The sequence below is a fragment of the Aotus nancymaae genome, unplaced genomic scaffold, assembly GCF_030222135.1.
Source record: "Aotus nancymaae isolate 86718 unplaced genomic scaffold, 86718_ANA_hifiasm-v0.15.2.pri h1tg000040l, whole genome shotgun sequence".
NCBI classification, from domain to species: Eukaryota; Metazoa; Chordata; class Mammalia; order Primates; family Aotidae; genus Aotus; species Aotus nancymaae.
Window position 1 is genome coordinate 53,198,836 of NW_026988454.1, and position 20,695 is coordinate 53,219,530.

Sequence of the window (20,695 nt, forward strand, 5' to 3'; positions counted from 1 at the left end):
TTTTCCTGAACAGGGAACACATTTTGACTAAAAAGAATATTTTCTTGTTTATGTCTAATTATCTTAGCAAGCATTACCCATATGAAAGAAAATATAACAAAATTACCAGATGATTCCATTAGGATTTAGCAAAGTTTTCCATTTTATCTTTTACGGGGGTGATAGAGCCTCATGTAAAGAAATATTTCCTAGAGACTTCATCAACCTGACTTAGAAATTCGGCAGCAAAATGTAGCACCTGCATATCAAAAATGGAGTTAGTAATGATATCACTTGATGCAATGTTTAGAAAAAATAGTCAATTAAAGCAATAGGAATGCAACCAGAATGCTCTGCAGGAAGCATCATGTAATTCTGACTTCACAATGACATGAAATTTTAAATGACAACTGTGCTGAATCAGGGAGCAGCAAACCCAAGCCAAGTTTAAATTTAGTAACACTGAAAATAACTTTCTCCATAGCAGATTATCTATGAATTAAAGGTGACCAACCACTTGTTTTTCTGTTCTGTTTAGAGATAATCAAGTACTCACTGTCTGCAGCATTGGTGTCTTCTCTTCTCAACGGCATTTCTGGCAGCTACCCCAAGAGTCGCCTGGAAATTAAAGAGAGAATCTACTACATATATTCCTTTGAAAGTTTTCACCATATATGTTGAAAATTTTCTGAATGAGCACAAGGATTTGAAGGTAAGTGAATTTGTGGGGTAACACACATTCTTGCATAACTCTTAGTAACATCAAAAGTAATGATTATTTAAATAAAATATAAGAAAGTGAAAGTAACTATTAAATGTAGGAAAAAATATCCATGTATGTGTAGTTTCACAGTAAAAAGGGGAAATAAATAAAACATAATATTTAAAAATTGTTATATGTCATGTAAATGTAAATACAGGAAGATTAAAGTAGAGACCTTTACATTTGATAATCAGTATTACATTAAAAAGTGTAACATACTGTGGTTCTCAAAGTTTAACGTGCATGGGAGTCACATGAAGTTGGCAAGAGGGATCCTTAAAATGCTGATCCCTAGGGATAGTTCACAGAAACGTAGATCCACAAGGGATGGGATGTGGCCTAAGATATGTATTTTTACATTTACCCACTCCCAGGTCATCCTGATGCCTGTGTGTCTTAGGCCTTTGAGAAACACTGAAATTGACATTCAATACAATCTATTTCTCATTTTCAAACTTTATACTAAACATGATCTGTTATGTTGCTTGTGTCCTATAGTCATAAGAATAAATAAGGAAGGGGTAATTTTGTTACAGAAATGCTAAATTGATGCTCCCTTTTGACACCCCTAATTTGAGTTATTAATTTTCATTAATATTCCCTTTTAAAGTTCATTATGATGAGCTAATTTCCAGACTTCACTATCTCTCTTTCAGAGTGATAGCCCTGTCATTGTTCTCTTTAGCTGTCGCTCTGTTCTGTGTATTGTTTCAATTTATTGAGATTTTTAGGGTTATTGTATCTAATAATAAGAAATTTCTAAAAGATGAAAAGAATGAGTAATTACTAGGATTGGCAAAGTATTTCTAAATTTTGAGGATCGTATCTTTTTCTCTTCATTTTGAAAGGCCAGCCTTAGATTTCAAAAAAACAAATCTGCTTAATACCTCTTTCCATTACATTTTTTCTTAGCAAATAAGAACTTACAAATCATGTGATATATTATGGATACTTACATGCACATTTGGTGAATATCACTTTATTGTATTTCTGTTTCCTCTATGTAATTTAGCAACTTCATTTTTATAATTTGTAATTTTAAGTTTACAAAAGACTTTTTTTTTTTAATTCCAGTGAATGTATTTAGGAGGGACATATTCAGATCTTAAATTGTGATGATTTTTTTAAAGGTTCAATCTGATATTATCTTTATAGTGAAGAATGAAGTTTTTAATTAAAATCCTTTGATTGGATTTCAGGCTTATAGACATTTTTGTCTCTATTAGTCTTTGCGTACACTTGTTCACATTGTGTAGAATTTTTTATCCATAATGTATCAAAAGGCAACCATAAACCTTTCATCAAAAAGAAGTATATCTTAATAGTGCCGATTAGCTACACATGTTAGCTGTTAGTTTTATGCATAGAGAATTGAATATGGTCATACGCATAAAATAATGGAGTACTTTTTTCAAGTAATCAAAATTAAAAATTTACAGAATTGGGTTAACTATAATAATGAAGTTTCACTTGCACTTGTTATTACACTTGTGCTCGTTAGTAAGATTGTCATACCCGAATGTAGCCTAAAATTTGTAGTTCACAAGTTTATATTGGATAAAGTCTCCAAATAAAATTTCATAAAGCTTTAGTGGAAATAATCTGCATATTTCAATTTCAGACAAACATATCTTTCCTTTTCTCTCTCTTTATTTTTTCTTTTTATTATTTTTTCTGGAAAAAGGAAGAGGTAGAGAAAAATTAATTGTGTCTTAAAGTGAATCGTATTCATTATCATTAGTGTATTTATCAGACTATGTTTTTACATTGCAATTTCTTGAAGAGAACTCACAATGTAGTTTCGGAGAACCTGAACAAGACAGTCTCAATATGCAGGAACCAAAACATGCATCAAAAGAATAAATTGCAGAAAATATATAGAATCATAGAAACATAAAGTTTCAGAGCAGAAATGGACCACTGAGACCTTCTAGTCTGGTCCCCTCATGTATAATCACATTTTCTCTTCCAAACCTGCCATACAAAGTCTAACGCAATAGCAGTAAAAAACAATCTGATTAGGGATGACATCAACAAAGAGAAGCTAAGTGAATGTTTTTCAGTATTGATTTCTTCAGTAAGAAAAGTAGGGGAAAATTTTCCTCCAAGATGAAGACTGAAGATTTAGGTACCTAAGTACTTAAAGTTGAATTTAAAATTATCTTAGTTATCAGGGGATAATCTTTTATGTCATTAATCTGGAAATGAAAATAGCAAATTTAGGTTTAATTCAGGGTTGACTAGCTTTATCTGAATATGTGATATTGAGAGGGAAGAATAACAAAAAGCAACATATACAGCTTTAGAACAGCAGAGCCACATGGGGCCATCAGTATAGGAGAAAGTAGAATTAAATACATAAGTTATTGGGAGCATTGGTGTTATTATGAAACAATATAATAATGAAATCTGTAAGATATGCAAAATGATCAAAATGTGTTTATTATTCTCAACTTAAGGAGTTGGGAAGTCATTAAAGTTTATATAGTAAAATTATTGACATAAAGAAATGTTCATATTATATTGTAAATGAAAGCAAGAAGTTGCAAATCCATAATATAATGGGGTCCCATTTTATATTATTTTAAATACAGATGCACTGGGAGAAAGTTGAAATCAATCAAAACAATATTTACTCAAAACAATATTGATGGTTATCCTCAGTCGATAAAATTATGATTGATATTTATCATTTCTCAGGGTTTGTGATACTTTTTTTCTAAAGTACATATTATTGATGTAGCTTCAAAAAATATGTATTATTAATGTCAGTTTAAAATATTTCTAAAGGGCCAGGAAAATATCCAGTTATCTGAAAAATTCACTTTTATAGATCCATAAGGGAGTCCTGTTAATGATTGTTTAAAAGAACCTTAAAGCGAGGTTCTTGTATCTTTTAGAACTAAACTTGAGTATGAGAACACTATGTCCAATTAGATCAAAATAATTTTTAGACATAATTCTTCATTTGTGGATTATTGTAGTGGAACAAAATTTTCCATGTTTTCTTCTTCATTAAACACGGATCATTTCAAATTATGACAATTAATTCCTTGGAAAGATTCTTTATTTCTTGTAACAATAAGACAATGTACTTTCAAGAATTCTCTAACTATAATAGTTTGTTCCATTTGGAGGATAATGTTATATGTTTGGTTGCATTAGTGTTAATATGTCTTTGTTCTTTAATTCTCTAGTGTAACATACAGTTAGTTTCACCATTATTACGACCAGCTGCAGTTGGCCTATGATTTCATTCATTCTCTCTGAATCCAAAGTAATTAGCTCTTTAGTTTAATGACAATATTTGTTAATGGGTTTTTAGGGCCAAATTCTGCTGTTAGAGAGTGGGTGGTATATTTGAAGATAAAATCTGGCCCTTATGTTGTAAGCATAAGCTGTGTAATTTTATTTCAAAATGATGGTTTACAGAGTTTGGGGTAGGAAAACTAACTGTTCATTTGCCTGAAGTATCTCATTTTCAAGAAACAAAATAAAAGTGACAGTTTATGTAGATGAACAGCAAACCCACTGAAAGTTCCCTGATACAGCTATCCTGCATGTGTTATTCTATAGCTAGAATGCAGAACAAAATAATTATCAAATAGACTTTAGATACATTCTTTTATGTGACAGGATACACATCGAGTTTTTTAAGTGTAGAGCAACAGTTTTGATCCCTCTATTTTTGAAGGACTTGCTGAAGTGGAAAGAATCATTGCCTGGGAGTCACTGGGGTGTTCAAAGTCTGACTCAGATTCCTAGTAGTGGCATGACTTTAAGAAAATATATTCACCTTTGCCTGAACCTGTTTCTTCATCCTAAAATGAGACTTTTACACCAGATGATCCCAGAGGGCCCTTCCAGCCCTAAAATGATAAGTCTAACTTGCTTTAAAAGAACACTAAAAGGATGGTTGGGAAGACACAGTGACTTGAGCTAACTGAACAAACAAAACATCAAATCTACTAGAAGGTACTTGGGGACATTTTGGCCTTAAGAATTTTCCTTCAACACCTTGTTACTTTTATCCTGGAGTAGAGAAATATTTGAAAGGTTTTATGTAGAAGCTAAGCCCATGCTATTGGAAGTTTCAAAAAGATGAATTTTGACAAAACATGAAAAAAGCCTCCAAAACTAGTAACAGTTGAGATATCCAACAATGAATATGATGCCATGGTAGATAATGAATTCACCATCCCTTATGGGTACCAAAGGTTTCATGACCTGCCACACTGCCCTTCTAGGTGTAAAGGCTAGAGGCAATTTTCTGAGCATTACAGGAACCTGGGAAATATTGTTATGAAGAACCCTTCTTGAAGCAACCATTAGAGCCCTTCTTGAAGCAACTATTTTCTATCCAGCCAATAAGTGATTATAGAAACTACTGCAAAAAAACTGATTGTGTGCACTCAATATTTAACTCTAGCACTAAATCTAAGATAAATATGGAGATCAGGGTGACATAATAGAATATAAAAGTATAATGTCCTGACAATGTAGAACTAAAACAACTAAGAAAAATTAGGAAAGACATCAGAAAGAAGTTGATGTATATGTATATATATATATATATATATAAAATAAGTTATTTGATTATTCTCAATATCAAGGAATCAATGGATAGTTTATAAACTGACAATCAAACTATAGAAGTATAAGCAGATTTAAGAGTACAAAAACGATACCAAAAAAGGGGATATTTTTATTGCCGAAAAATAACTGGTAAAAAATGTGAGGAAAGAGAGAACTTTTCTTTCACTCATAATAGGAAAATAGTAAATATTTTAAAGAGATAAATGATCAAGGTTATGAGGTTATAGAAATGATAGACTTTATTATATTAACCTATAAACATTATGAATTAAAAGAAAATTTATATTTTTTAAAGTTACAAATATTAAGCAAGCAAAATGGACCACATCATGAAATATTTTTTCAAATCATTTAATGGAAAATGTAAAATATTATGACAGTATGTTTTTGTTATATCTTCTACATCAATAATTATAAAAAAACACATTTATTTAAAATATTTTCAAATTGTATCATAATATGAAACCCAATTGTAAGTTATACAAGTATACAACCAAAAGAAGCTAATTCAAAACTTTAAAAGTGAAAGTGTAGGCAAAGGTGTTCTGGGAAAATGCTATCTAAAGAAATTAGGAATTAAAAATCTTTTTTAAAATATATTTTATTGCATTTTAGGTTTTGGGTTACATGTGAAGAACATGCAAGTTTGTTGCATAGGTACATACATGGCAATGTGGTTTGCTGCCTTCAGATGAATCACCTATATCTGGCATTTCTCCCCATGTTATCCCTCCCCAACTCTGCACCCTCAACTGTCCCTCTCCTAGTTGCCCCCCACAGACCTCAGTGTGTGATGCTCCCCTCCCTGTGTCCATGTGTTCTCACTGTTCAACACTTGCCTATGAGTGAGAACATGAGGTGTTTGATTTTCTGTTCTTGTGTCAGTTTGCTGAGAATGATGGTTTCCAGGTTCAACCCTGTCCCTACAAAGGACACGAACTCATTGTCTTTTATGGCTGCATAGTATTCCATGGTGTATATGTGCCACATTTTCCCTGTCCAGTCTATTAGTGATGGGCATTTGGATTGGTTCCAAGTCTTTGCTATTGTAAACAGTGCTGCAATGAACATTTGTGTGCATGTGTCCCAAAAGCATTTATTAACACAAAAGAGGGACTCTATAATAAATGCTGATAGGTATAATATGTAATGAAGGTATATGATCATGAATAAATAATAGCTTTAAGAACTACCATAGGAGTTCGTTCAGCAAATATACTTCTGAAAACATGCCAAGAAATAGAAATAGTCCAATTTTTAGGTGGTGGACTAAGTTTAAAAACTCAACTGCTGTATTATGAAGCCAAATATTTATATTGAAATTTATTTTCAAGAAATGATATTTCTATATCAAAGATAATTAAAACTACTTATTAACCAAAAAATAGGTCCTTGACCAGTCACAAAATTTTTTTCATTATCAACAAGAAGAGATTCCAAGTAGCTTCCCTTTTGAAAAGAAAGAAAGCAAGCTTCCAGTAAGGCTGTAAAAGTATGCATAAAACTTATTTGATTTGAAGAAAAATTGAATGTTTGAACTCCCCCTACCCCACACAGCTATTCTACACAGCAGGATATAAATTTCAGAGTTTTTGCAGTCAAGAGGTTTCTGCTGAGCAGAAATTCTTGTTCAATTTAGAAATGCAGATGATAATAATTTTCCTATCCTTCTCGCAGCAGGTTTCCTGCCTTCATTTTGCAGATTCCTAAGCTCAGTCAAAAACAAGTAGGGGATCTTTGACAACCTGACAAAAACAAGCAATGGGGAAAGGATTCCCTATTTAATAAAGTGTTGAGAAAACTGACTAGTCATATGCAGAAAACTGAAACTGGAACCCTTCCTTACACCTTATGCAAAAATTAACTCACAATGAATTTAATATTTAAATGTAAGACCTAAAACCTTAAAAGCCCTAGAAGAAAACCTAGGCAATACCATTCAGGACATAGGTGTGGGCAAAGACTTCTTGATTAAAACACCAAAAGCAATGACAACAAAAGCCAAAATTGACAAATGGTATCTAATTAAATTAAAGAGCTTCTGCACAGCAAAAGAAACTATCATCAGAGTGAACAAGGAACCTACAAAATAGGATAAAATTTTTGCAATCTATCCCTCTGACAAAGGGCTAATATCCAAAATCTACAAAGGACTGAAACAAATTTACAGGAAAAACAAACAAACAAACAACCCTGTCAAAAAGTGGGCAAAGGATATGAACAGACACTGCTCAAAAGAAGACATTTATGCAGCCAACAAACCTATGAAAAAAAGCTCATCATCACTGGTCATTAGAGAAATGCAAATCAAAACCACGTTGAGATACCATCTCACACCAGTTAGAATGGCAATCATTAAAAAGTCAGGAAACAACAGATGCTGGAGAGGATGCGGAGAAATAGGAACACTTTTACACTGTTGACGGGGGTGTAAATTAGTTCAACCATTGTGGAAGGCAGTGTGGTGATTCCTCAAATATCTAGAACCAGAAATACCATTTGATCCAGCAATCCCTTTACTGGGTATATACCCAAAAATATATAAATCATTCTACTATAAAGACACATGCACATGTATGTTTATTGCAGCATTGTCCACAATAGCAAAGACTTGGAACCAACCCAAATGCACATCAATGATAGACTGGATAAAGAAAATGTGGCACATATACACCATGGAATACTATGCAGCCATTAATAAGGATGAGTTCATGTCCTTTGCGGGGACATGGATGAAACATTCTCAGTAAACCAACACAGGAACAAAAAACCAAACACCACATGTTCTCACTCATAAGTGGGACTTGAACAATGAGAACACATGGACACAGGGAAGAGAACATCACACATTGGACCTGTCGGGGAGTGGGGGACTAGGGGAGGGATAGCATTAGGAGAAATACCTAATGTAGATGATGGATTGATGAGTGCAGCAAACTACCATGGCATGTGTATACCTATGCAACAAACCTGCATGTCTGCACATGTACCCCAAAACTTAAAGTAAAATTTTTTTAAAAAAGTAGGGAACTTTAGTTCCAGGTAACGCATTCTTCAAACATAGTCCCATTAACCCAACTTTGTTATCATGCAAAACCACTTACATTTACTAGTGAAATGGAATACAGTTGAATTGCTTTCTAATGTAATACCTATTTGTGATAAATGCAAAGTGGTTTATGATGGCAAATTTTATAGAGCATGAAAAATTATGAGAAAAGAAGCTTATATTTTCTAACCTAAAATTATGAAGAAATGTCATATATGTTGGGATGGAATACTATTAAAAGGAAAAAATACTCAAAAATGAAAATTTAATACCTGGCCTTTATTACATATACCTCAGCAAAATAAATTTAAATCAAACTATTATATTTTATAGTAACATTTTTCCTGGATTGCACATTCTAATTTACATAAATTAATTTATTTCATTCTACTGGATCTCAACCATGTGGCCCAAAATTTCCTTACGTTGTTTGGGAAAACAAAGATTGCTCAAATACAGCTTTTGTCTGCTGATACAAGAATAATCTTTTCTGTATAAATGCAATTTAAACTATCTAAACCACACATTACTACAGAATAGGTCACTAAGACATTGAACTTAACCTTCGAATAAGTAAATTCTAGATGATAGTTTCCTCAGGTTGATGAAAGTCATTTGATAAGATGATTGTTGTAGCCAACATTTTACAGCTACAAACCGTTCTATCTTCATTCCTTGCTCAGTAACTCACTTTGTTCTTCCATTCATTGCTCTTCCTTCATGAGTTGGGTACATATACACTGTGCCATAGCAACCACATTTCTATCATGCCTCATCAACATTGCCAAATTTAATGATTGATTTTAATAACAGAAAAAGTAAGTTTCCAGCCAGCTCAATAGGAACTTTAGAAACAATAGTGGCTTGATGTGTGTGAGTGTTCTGAGGCAGGAGAGATGTACATTTGTTATGCATTGTATAGTGATTTCAGCTGAGAATCAAGACCCATTCCTATATACATTGTCATTCAATGCATTCTTCATTTATTCATTCATTCAACAGGCATGTGGTTAATAACTACTTTGTGGTAGGCTGTTCTAAGACCTGAGATACATCATTGAATAAAGCAAATGAAAAGCTCTATTTTTGTGGCCTTGTTGAGGAGTGACAGCAATAAAAACAATCATAACAAATAAATGAATTATGTGGTACTATGGGCTGCAATAACGTATAAAAGAAAGAAAACCTACATAAAAATAAAATGGATGAGAAACAATATGACAAGATATGGAAAGTGAGATCAGATCCTATACTTTGTTCCAGCTCTTCTGGCTGATGTTTTCAATGTTCATTCTGGTTGTCTTAAAAACAGAGTAAGTGAATTAGATTTGGAGGGTGGAGTCTTTATTAAATGAGTGTCGCACAAATTTTCAATGTTTAATGATCAGCTTCTCTACATTGATATTCATATTTAAGATACTTACAAGTTATCTCCAGGCAATACTGTGGGATTTCCAAAAGGGTCTAACAATGAAGAATTTTAAATTTAAATTTATTTTCTTTTTCCTGATAGTTTAGAACACATGGAGTAATTTAAAATTATTATAGTATCACTCTAACTGTAATCCTTGTCAGTCATGTTAAGCAAAGCCTAATTAGTTCAAAAAGACACAAACATCGGGTAAAAATATGTTAACTTTTAGAATCTACCTGGATTTTGAAGGTATATCATTATGAAACCATTAGATAAAATTCTTACTTGATTATCAGAAAAATTAGGACTGAACTTTAAATTTGAATACATATTTTTATGTATTTTATGTATCTTTTTAAAATTATCTATTTTGTAGGTAATTTTCAGTAAAATTTAGTAAATTTAGAACCCGTGGAATAATTTTAAATTATTATAGTATCACTATAAATGTAATCCCGGTCAGTGGTGTTAAGCAAAGTCCAATTAGTTCAAAAAGACTCAAATGTCAGGTAAGAGTATTTTAACTTTTAGAATTTACTTTGATTTTGAAGGTATGTCATTATGGAACCATTAAATAAAATTGTTACTTGATTATCAGAAAAATAAGGACTGAAATTTAAATTTGAATACATATTTTATGTACTTAATGAATTTATTAATTTACCCATAGTAATTTTATAGGTACTTTCAGTAAAATTTAGGTAATAATAGTAAAATGATGCCACTTTTAGACTTATTTTTATGTTAATTACCATGTAAATTCCTACCTACCAATGCTGTAGAGTCACAGACGGATTGAGCTGGAAGTAATTCCAGAATTTCTACTCCAACTGCCTTTGTTTGTCAGGTGAGAAAACTGAGTTTCAGAGAGGGAAAGTAATCTGGGCAGGTTAGATGGTGTGTGCAAATCCCACAAGTCAGTTAATAGTAGAACTGGGATGGAAAGGAAACCTATTATTTTAAATCACAACCCAATATGTTCTTTAGTACTTGACTCTACTTGAGATTTTTCATTGCCTACTATCAAAATAATGTTTCCCTTAAAATTAAGGAGAGTTGACCATATCTTTGCATTTCTTAAAGTTTTCTGATTACTGAGTGTACCTAAGCTCCCTGAAATAGCCTTGCTTATTTAAAAACATCTTCAGCACAACTGAAATTAAACTTAAAAAAAATGAGAATGATCTTATCTATAGCCATGCCACCTTAAACGTGTCCAATTTCATCGGATCTTGGAAGCTAAGCAGGGTCAGAGCTGGTTAGTATTTGGACTGAAGAAATGATCTTTGGAGATTTTTTTCTTTGATTTTAAATTAAATTATTTATGAAGCCATGAAATGACTTACCTATTAATCAATATATATGGCACAAATAAAATACAACAATATTGTTTTTCAATGAATTTTGAAAGAAGAAAATACTAAGTAATAAAGTGCTGAGTTTAGAAAAAAATTTAAGTAACGTCTGTGCCCTGGGTTCCTCAGAGTCCTTAAGAAGTGATAGTCACATGAAGACTCTCTGAACCCTCATATGGGAAAATTACATAACTCACTGGAAAATTTCAGTAGATTTAATAGAGCAGAGAGGTAATATATTCAAAATACAAAGAAAAGTATAAAAGACTGTCTGCTAAGTCAGGGAGTTTCATATGCAAAAAATTAAACAATTAAAGCCGTATCAGTTTATTTTCCAAGACAGTTCTGAGTTTAAGCATTATAATACATCTTAAAATATTATACATTTGGTGCTTAGAAATGGATTCTAAATTTCCTTGAAATGAAAGATAAAACCATGGCTTTATATAATGGTAAAATGAAGCTTTCTCATTGCACAGAATAGAATTTTCATATGTGTTTTCAGGCACACCATTTATTAAACCAATATGATTTGAATTATAAGGAAATTTAAAAATATGTATAATATTAGATACAGGGATCTAAATGATTTGATAAAGATGATTATGGAAACAACTTTAAACACCTAGAGTCCTGAAGAGTTAATAAGTTCTTTGTGACTTTTCAAGGTTTTGATGGTTTTTCTGAGAGCAAATGAAGTAGAAAAATAAATAATTCACCCAGCTTTTACTTTGGTTGTTGTACATTTGTAAATCATACAAAACTAAGAAGCTAAAAACTGGATCTTCTATCTGTTCCAATATGCGTGGCACTGTTCAATTAAAGTCTTCTATTAATAAGTAAAGCTAATTGAAAATCATAGTTTAAAACTGCATCTGGTTCATATTAATGTGATGCCCAATCATTAGCATTCTAGCATTAGACATTTTAGACTAATTGTTTATTATTTCCAATAATAACAAAAAATGCTTAAAAATACAAAGCTAATATATTTCAGATTATCAATGAAAGAAAAACTGTGAAAATAACTAATTTATGCTTATTTTTGATGGATTGAATTCATTTTGTCTGAAGCCCTTAGTGATGTCCTTGGAAATGTCTATCCCTCTCCTTTCCCTCTCCCGCTTTCCCCTGTGAATATGTATGTGATTTAGAAGGCTACATTTTTTTGCATATTATTTTCCCAAAGGAACTTTTTTTTCATTTTTAATCAGTTCATAGTTGAATTGTCCTCTGATCAACAAGGGGATTAGTTGGCCACACATCCTCTCTACATAAACCTGTGTAGTCCAAGAGTGTTGTATTTCGCCTCTTAGACTGAGTAAAATCAAATATACCTTTGGCTTTCATTGTTTTTCACACATTATGTAAATTGGTAAGAATAAAAATAATGTTATTGGAAGTACAGCTTGACAGACAATATAATGTAATGTAATATCCAAATACTTATGAGGTAGCAATAGTGCCTTGGGGCACCACATTTATTGTGAATGAGGATTTGCATTTACACATTTTTCTCTACAGTTTAGATTGCATACTAAATTGCTCTGTGGAAAGTAGAATTGTTTTAAAACATTCTACTTAACCACTCTAAGGGTAACAAAGAAATGCCAAATCCAGTTTCAATCAAATTTGGGAAGTAAAGTACAGAGGCACAAGAAGTCACATTACACAAGAGTTAACAATAAATAGAAATTTCTGTATGGATTGACATGACCATTATAAATTATCCTTCTATATTTCATATATAAGTAAATTCAGTGTGTTCAGAAGTTTAAGCAAAAAAATAGATCAGAAAAAGTTTAATTAGTGATTTAACAACAAAAGTATAATTCCTAATGATTTAGGCTTTGTACATAGGAAAGTTATGTGTTTGATTCTGAACAGGGATCAAATAATACAACTGATTCTAGGCTACTCAGTGCATGGTATTTTTCATTTCTTTTGGGTAGGCTGTTTAAATACCAGCTGTTTAAATGCCAGTTCACTCCTAGCTCATCATAAAACCATATCATTCTTTCAAAACCTGGCACCTACTGATGAGCTTAGTAGCCTTTCAACTTAGTTTTTCAGTTTTCCAAAAGAAGCAAAATTTTTAACATTGAGGTTTTGAGAACTGTTTAGTTTCTGGAGAGAATTATTCATACCAATATGTGTTTGTGTAAATACCAAAGACATTTGTCACTGAAACCAGAACTACTTAGTTGTTCAGGTAACAAAATGAAAATATTCTTTTCCACTTTGTTTTGCACCTTAGCATTGAGAGTCATCACTTATGGGAAACAAGATATTTAAATACTTATGTAGACCAGGCGCAGTGGCTCACGCCTGTAATCCCAGCACTTTGGGAGACCAAGGCAGGCGGATCACTTGACACCAAGAGTTCGAGACTGGCCAACATGGGGAAACCCTGTCTCTACTAAAAATACAAAAATTAGCTGGGTTTGGTGGCAGGCACCTGTAATTCCAGCTACTCAAAAGACTGAGGCAGGAGAATAGCTTGAACCTAGGAGGCAGAGGTTGCAGTGAGCAAGATCGTGCCACTGCACTCCAGCCTGAGCAACGCAGCAAGACTGCCTCTCAAAAAAAATAAAAGAAAGAAAGAAAGAAAAGATAAATATGAATGCGGTTTAATGTTTGTTACAATCATACAAGATGATAACTTACATATTTAGGTTAATATTAAACTCATTTTAATGCAAAAAGAATGAGGGAAGTGAGCCCTACTTTTTCCAGGTCAGTGGTAGAGCCATCTGTGGCTGAGTTTTCTGATAACATACAAGGTAGTATAGAATAGTGATTATGAATATGAGCTCTGGAATCAGATGGCCTAAATTCAAGTCCCCAGTTCTACTACTTACTAGCTGTGGGACCCTGGACACCTTCAGTTTGCTAAGTCTCAATTTCTTCATCTGTAAAATGCAGATTATAACATTGCCAACATCTTAGGATTATTAGAATTTTAAAAAGATGATTCATGTAAAGTACATTGTAAGGCTCAATAGATACAGACTATTCTCATTTCTGCTATGCCATATGGTCACTCCTGTCATCTCAAAACTGAAATCTTGCCATGAACACTTTGAACCCTGATTGCTGCTTCATTTTCATTATCTTCATTGACTTGAAAATGAAGAAACTGTTAATATACAACTTTATATAATTATATAACTGTATATGAATAGTATAAACATATACATATGCATATAATGAGTGGTGAAAATATTCAAGTAAGATTGTTAAATAGAATACTTTTATTCTCAGGATAGTGGTTGCTTTAAACCTGCAGCTTTGGAAAAGGATTAAAATGGCAACCTAATGACTTTGTCATCATAACCACATAAAAGGTCTGGCAAGATTTGTAAATTTGGGCACATGGGCATGGTTGGCAAGACCTTTGAGTTGAAATTGAACTCACCCAACAAGTTGTTGCATGAAAACATTGCCTGGAAATGTTTTTATCTTACTACATGGTCGTTGGCTTTCCAGCTAAACCCGTCAGTGAATGGAGAACATGGCCAGTTAGAATAGTATGAATAGTTGAATTCATAGTATGAATATGAATAGTTAGAATCTCCTGAGGCAGGAGATTCTGTTCGTCCAAATTGTTGAGCAGCTGGAGCAAGTGAGTCATGCTAACTGACACTGGACAGCTGTCCATCAGCTCATAATCATGAGAAGAGCTTCATGAAGCAGCAACTGGCTTCGGCACCACAGCATTATCAGAGAAATGCAACTGCCTGAAATAACCCAAGCTTTTCTCCCATCCTTGTCTACCCTGAGAGACCTTTAACCTGCTCTGGGAAGCCATAAATCCTTCCCCAACTAAAACCATGCAACCTTCCATCAAGGAAAGTATTCTCTAGGAGTTTTCTTGCACTTTCAGCTTTTCTTTCTTTCTTTCTTTCTTCCTTCCTTTTTTTTGGAGGATGATTCTATTTGCTATCTCTGGGTTTTTTTTCCTGAAGGTTTTATTAGTCAGAATAAGAAGTTCATAAGAAATGATTTTGATGAAATAAACTAGCCTGCCTGCACACATTAGTTTATTCTCTAGTTCATTTTTTTTCAACTTCCTGTATATAGTAAAGCAACGAATATGCAATGGGAAGATGTAAGTGTGTCTATATGTGTGTCTACTGGAGTGTAAACATATTGATGAGTGGAATTGTTCTTTTAGCAAAGATTAAAGGAATGCCTCCTGATTGGCATCAATGAAGCTTTGTTTACTATTTTGGGACCACAGAGTATAAAAAAATTAACAGCTTGTATCATAACTGAAGGTGCATGCATTTATGATATGCTGGTTTTATTTGTGCATTGTTGCACTGGGCTTTGCCAGATTGCTGAGAAGAGACTGCTGCAAGTTAACAAGTCACAGGGCTGCCTGAATGATTTGATTTACTCCAGGGTCTAGCCAGTGCATTCTGCTTTATTTGTTAACCTAGCAGAACATTATTTATTAATGAGCTCTTCATGCTTTATTAAGCCTAATGTCAAAACACCTCTCTGGGACTTTACTAGGCGTGTTTCCTCTTTGTGGTAAGGCTTCCAAAGAAAATGAAAAATTATTCAGTAGAGCCGCAGTTAAAACCCAGCAGATATCAGTTCAATTTTCCGTGATCCTGTCAGATGGTATTTCTGAATCTTTGTGAAAGATCAGAATATGATGCAGTATGGAACTGAAATTAAAGTCCTTCAGATGTCAGTAATTAGATCTAACCAAAATGAAACAAAGCTTCTGTGGCCCCAGAAGATGGGTAGACGCTTCGCAGGCTACATATAACCAATTCAATAGGAGGGGAAAAGTACAGATGCCGTCTGTAATGAGGAGGTATAGGCTTATGCAGATATCACAGTGATTTAAGATTAATAACAAAATGAAATAACTAAAGATAGCTGCGGCATAGGGGGAACGGACTCTATTCTGAATATACCATTCAGTCTGCTGGCATTTTGCAGTAGGGGCCTGTGCGAAAGGAGGGGAAGCCTTGATGGCCAAGGAGGACAACCAATAGGTATGACAACATACAAAAGGCAAAAGGCAAAAGGCATAGAACTGTCAACTGAGGATTCTCCTGGCTTCCTGGGGGAGAAGTGGGACTCAATGGGGCAGAAGGGTCATATCCATAGGGAAATCCAGGCAGCAGGGGGATATCAAAGGGTAGGTGAGTATTGACATCCTGGTTTAAGGCATCATGACATACTCATCAATCACTTGCAGGGAGAACCAGAAATGGAACTGTAAGGTTTGAATGAAGCACCCGAGGTTCGAATGAGGCAACTGAGGCCAGTTACTGGAATAAAGAAATTTAATCGGCTCCTGGGCGAGTTTCTGCGGTCCGACAGGAGGGGCCGGAGAAGTCGCGCGGACTCGTCTCAGAGGTGGGGTTTTATAGGGAGTAGAGGCGTTTGATTGATTGTGGGAGAGCAGGATGTGGACGTGACAAGCTGCTATTGGCAGGTAGGCGGGATTTCCGATGAGCGGCCGCCCAGGGGGAGTGGGACCTGGACGGGACAAAATGCTATTGGGCAGGTTCTGGCGGGGCTTCTTTTGAATTTTGGCGGGGTTTTCCAATGGCGGACTAGGTGCTGAGTGCAGAGCCTAGTGTTGCGTGCAGATTTGAGTGCTGAGTGCAAAAGTGGGCAAAGAAAGTTACGTTGCAGAGCTAGGTGCTGAGTGTGGGGCTTGGTGCTGGGCGTGGAGTGGTGACGTAATTTCTAGGCGTGGAGAGGGGTGCGCATGTCTGAGCTCCCGGTGAGGCAACTGGCCTTACAGGAACACCGGGGTTTGGAGTCCCACACAAGAAGACTTGATTTCTCTGTCCTGAGTTTTTATCAAAAAGCTACAGGACAGAAACCAAGATTTAGAAATAATAGGGAGTAAATTACTCTAGCTCAGTAGTCGGTGCAAATATCCAGGACTCATCTCTGTCACAGAATACATGAGGTCTATTGGTAGTGAGATCCAACAGCAAGTCATGCTAGATGCTGGACTGAGGCTGTGTCTGCCCTTTCTACTGGCCACCAGATTTCCATATGTCATGATTAGCTTAAGAGTTGAAAGCATCAGTGATTCCTGTGCTGGGGCCTAGAGAAATGGGGCTCAGAAATAGTGTCTGAAAAGAGAGTTGTCTATATTACAATTTCTCAGTCTTGCACTCTACCTTTTGTAAAACCTTAAATTCTGTGTGGCATATAACTCAGTATTTAATTATGTAGATTTTGTTACTGTCCTTTCTAATTGTTTCTGACATGTAGTTAAGGAGTAATTATGAGCTCCTATCATGTGCTGGACACACAGGGAATTAAAAACGTGTCTCAGTGACAAATCTTACGAGAAACTTACAACAGAGTAAGGAAATATACATGTCCAAATGTAAGGCTATTATAAGTTAAAAAGTTGTCAAGGTCATGAAAGATTTTAAAACACTGAGGAACTGATACACTCTAAAGGAGACTAGGGAGATGTGACAGTTAAATGCAATGTGGGATCCTGAACTGGCTCCTAGAAGAGAAAAAGTACATTACTGGAAAAACTGGTGAAATTCAAATAAATTCTAATGTTTAGTTAAAAGTATTGTGAGATATTAACATTGGGAGAAGCTGGCTAAAGGGTATAATAAGAACTCTGCAACTTGTCTGCAAGTCTACATTTATTTCAAATTAAAAGTTTAAAAAGCGATAAATGCTATAGGGAAGATGCAGATGACTATCTTTGGATGTTCGGAGAAAGAAAGCTTTACTTCAGTTGGTGAAATAAAGCTTCAAAAAGAGGCAGTTAGATATCCAAAGGTAAGATAAGAGACATTTCCTGGGAGATAAAGCAGGAATGAAGGCTTAAAAACAGGAAAAGGGAAAACTACTCCAGGAAAGACAAACAGAATAAGTAAAATGAAGAGCATTGTAGGCCTTTAGAAAGAACTTAAGATCCAATTTATAGGTAAAGAGAGAGGCAGGAACATGCAGGAAGATTAGTAAGCAATTTGACTTGCCAGAGTTCACTATATATGAACTGAGACTGAGTGGAGATCAAAGATGAATTGGGAAGAACTTAAGATCCAATTTATAGGTAAAGAGAGAGGCAGGAACCTGCAGGAAGATTAGTAAGCAATTTGACTTGCCAGAGTTCACTATATATGAACTGAGACTGAGTGGAGATCAAAGATGAATTGGGGATTGTAGAGAGAAAATTGTGAAAGATTTTGAATACCAAGTAAGGAGTTTTTCATGCCTCTTCTATGCAGCAAGATAGCCCTGCATGTGTTTCACCTTGTTCTCTAGAAGACTATGGATGGGTATGATAAATCCAGGATTGTATCTTATCTTGAGATACCTGCAGACAGGTATACAGGAGGAAATATCTTAAATTGGAATGTTACAAAGAAAAGAGAGGAAGCTGTAGAGAATGCTTTAATCTGAAAGCCAGAAGGCAATACTGTGCCTGGGAGAAAGGTTAAAAGTGATAATGGATAGGAGGCAGGAAATACTAGACAGAGAAGGGCAGAGTCCCCGGTGAAACCCCACCCTAAAGTCTGGATCTGTGGCCCAAAGTGAGAACATACATTCCTGTTTTCCCACCCAAATGTTGCCCTTTCCAAAACCAGCCTTGCCTGCGCCATCCCCATTCTGTACACATAAAAACCCCGGGCTCTAGTGGCAGCAGAGCAGCAAAGAAACAGAGAAGAGAAGAAGCAGGCAGGCGTCAGAAAGGAGAAACAGCTTGACTTCAAAGGGACGGCTTGATGGTAGGACTTCAAAGAAGAGTTAGGCCAGGGATGGCAGAACTTCAGGGAAAGGCCACCTTCCCACTCCATCCCTTTTCCAGTTCCCCATCCCACTGAGACCCACTTTCATTGGCAATAAAATCCTCTGCATTTACCATCTTCAATTGGATCGTGTGACCTGATTCTTCCTGTATGCTGAACAAGAGCTCGGGATACAGAGGACTGTCACATTGAGCTGTTAAACACTCAAGCCATCTACAGACAGCAAAGCTAAAAGGGCACACTATGACACATGCCCTCTGGGGCTCCGAGGGTCATGGATAACCTGCTAGATGCTGCCACAGGGCTGCACAGAGTTCTATTCCCGTCAGCACCCAGAAGCACTCACCCCAGCCCCTGCACTCGTTCAACTGCATGCTCTCCCTCCCATGAGGGGTTGAGAGCCACAGGCTGAGTAAAGGAGCCACCCCTTTCACGAGTACCTCAAAGGGGTCAAGGGAGCTATCCCATTTCAAAAGAACTTATTAACTAGAATGAAGGCTCTTACTAATCTACTGCAACAAGCAAGTTAAGAGTGTTTAAACACAGGCAATATATTTAGTTAACTGCCTTAAAATTTTTCAAGAGATAAAATGGAGAGAGCTTTCTTTGATGGAATTACAAAAGTAAACATGTCTAAGTTAACAAGAGGACTATTAAAATGCTAAATAATACTGGGAATTCTCTAAATATATAAAAGCATTTACAGTCTAATTAATGCTGTTTTTAATAGGGAATGTAAACTGCAACTCATGTTTTGTTTTCCCCATCAAAATCTATAGAATATGAATGTTGGCTTCATGGTGGTAGGGTTCAAAAGGAGAAGTGATAAATTAGAGGGGTGCTCATTACTCTGGAGCACCAAGTGAGAAAAGAGCAATGAAACATCAACATCATTATGTATCCATGCATCTCCCAACTGAACAGCAGAAGCTCTCCATAGAGAAAATATATAAAGAATTTGGAATATCCACCATCACTATACTACAACTTTGCAGTAGGCCAGCTTGCCCTCATTGAGGAAAGCTCTGTGTATCCTAGAGAGGAGACTCCCTGTGGTGATAATGATTCTATTAACTCCCAGTCAGTTACTAAGAAGCCTGGTTATAAGTGAACAGCATATCTGTTAGCAAACAGGGACTCCATTAACACAAACCCCTTTAATAAGGGATCTAGGAGAGACTGTTAGAGACCACGCCCACAGCCATGCTTGAAATATTGCACTCTGGTTGCCAGTTCTCACAAAATCATTCCAAAATGTGACAGTATGTCTTTCTATCATATTTCCCACCCAGTTGTAGAACAATGTGGGGCACATAACATGTGTACATGTTACTTGAGGGTATTTTTCCTATTCATTATTTTTTAGCCATTAGCAATTACCTTGCATGATCTTTCAATAATTCCAAAGCCTCTGAGCATTCAGAGTCTATTTTGAATCCTATTTGATTCTTCTTGCTTAGTCTGTTAGGCCAAATATTTTCTGAACCACTACAGTGTCATAAATGGAAACAATTTTCTGGTCCTTCTATGTAATTCAGGAATATATTAATGAAAGCTGGTTTTAACACATTTTTCCCTGACATATATAAAGTTAAATGCTTGCCTTGGTAAATGGAGTCTTTATATTAATAGAATGTGGCATAATTTTAGGAAATATATTCATGAGTCTCATAAAAAATTCCTAAAGTTACTAAAAAGAAAAATCATTTATATAGCCATCATATAAAATGTTTGTATAATTTTACCTTTAATTTTATTATTGTGAAATGGCTT

The 20,695-nt window shown here is 34.9% G+C and overlaps 1 protein-coding gene across 3 annotated transcripts in view; it reads left to right on the forward strand.

The window, feature by feature from the left end:
* The first annotated feature begins 481 nt into the window (after positions 1-481).
* HS3ST5 (heparan sulfate-glucosamine 3-sulfotransferase 5) overlaps positions 482-20,695 on the forward strand; it is a 185,372-nt gene continuing 165,158 nt past the window's right edge. For all 3 annotated transcript variants that reach the window (XM_012460402.2, XM_012460403.2, XM_064360766.1), the window contains exon 1: positions 482-691. The gene's annotated coding sequence lies outside the window, so the exon portion shown is untranslated. The remainder of the gene's footprint in view (positions 692-20,695) is intronic.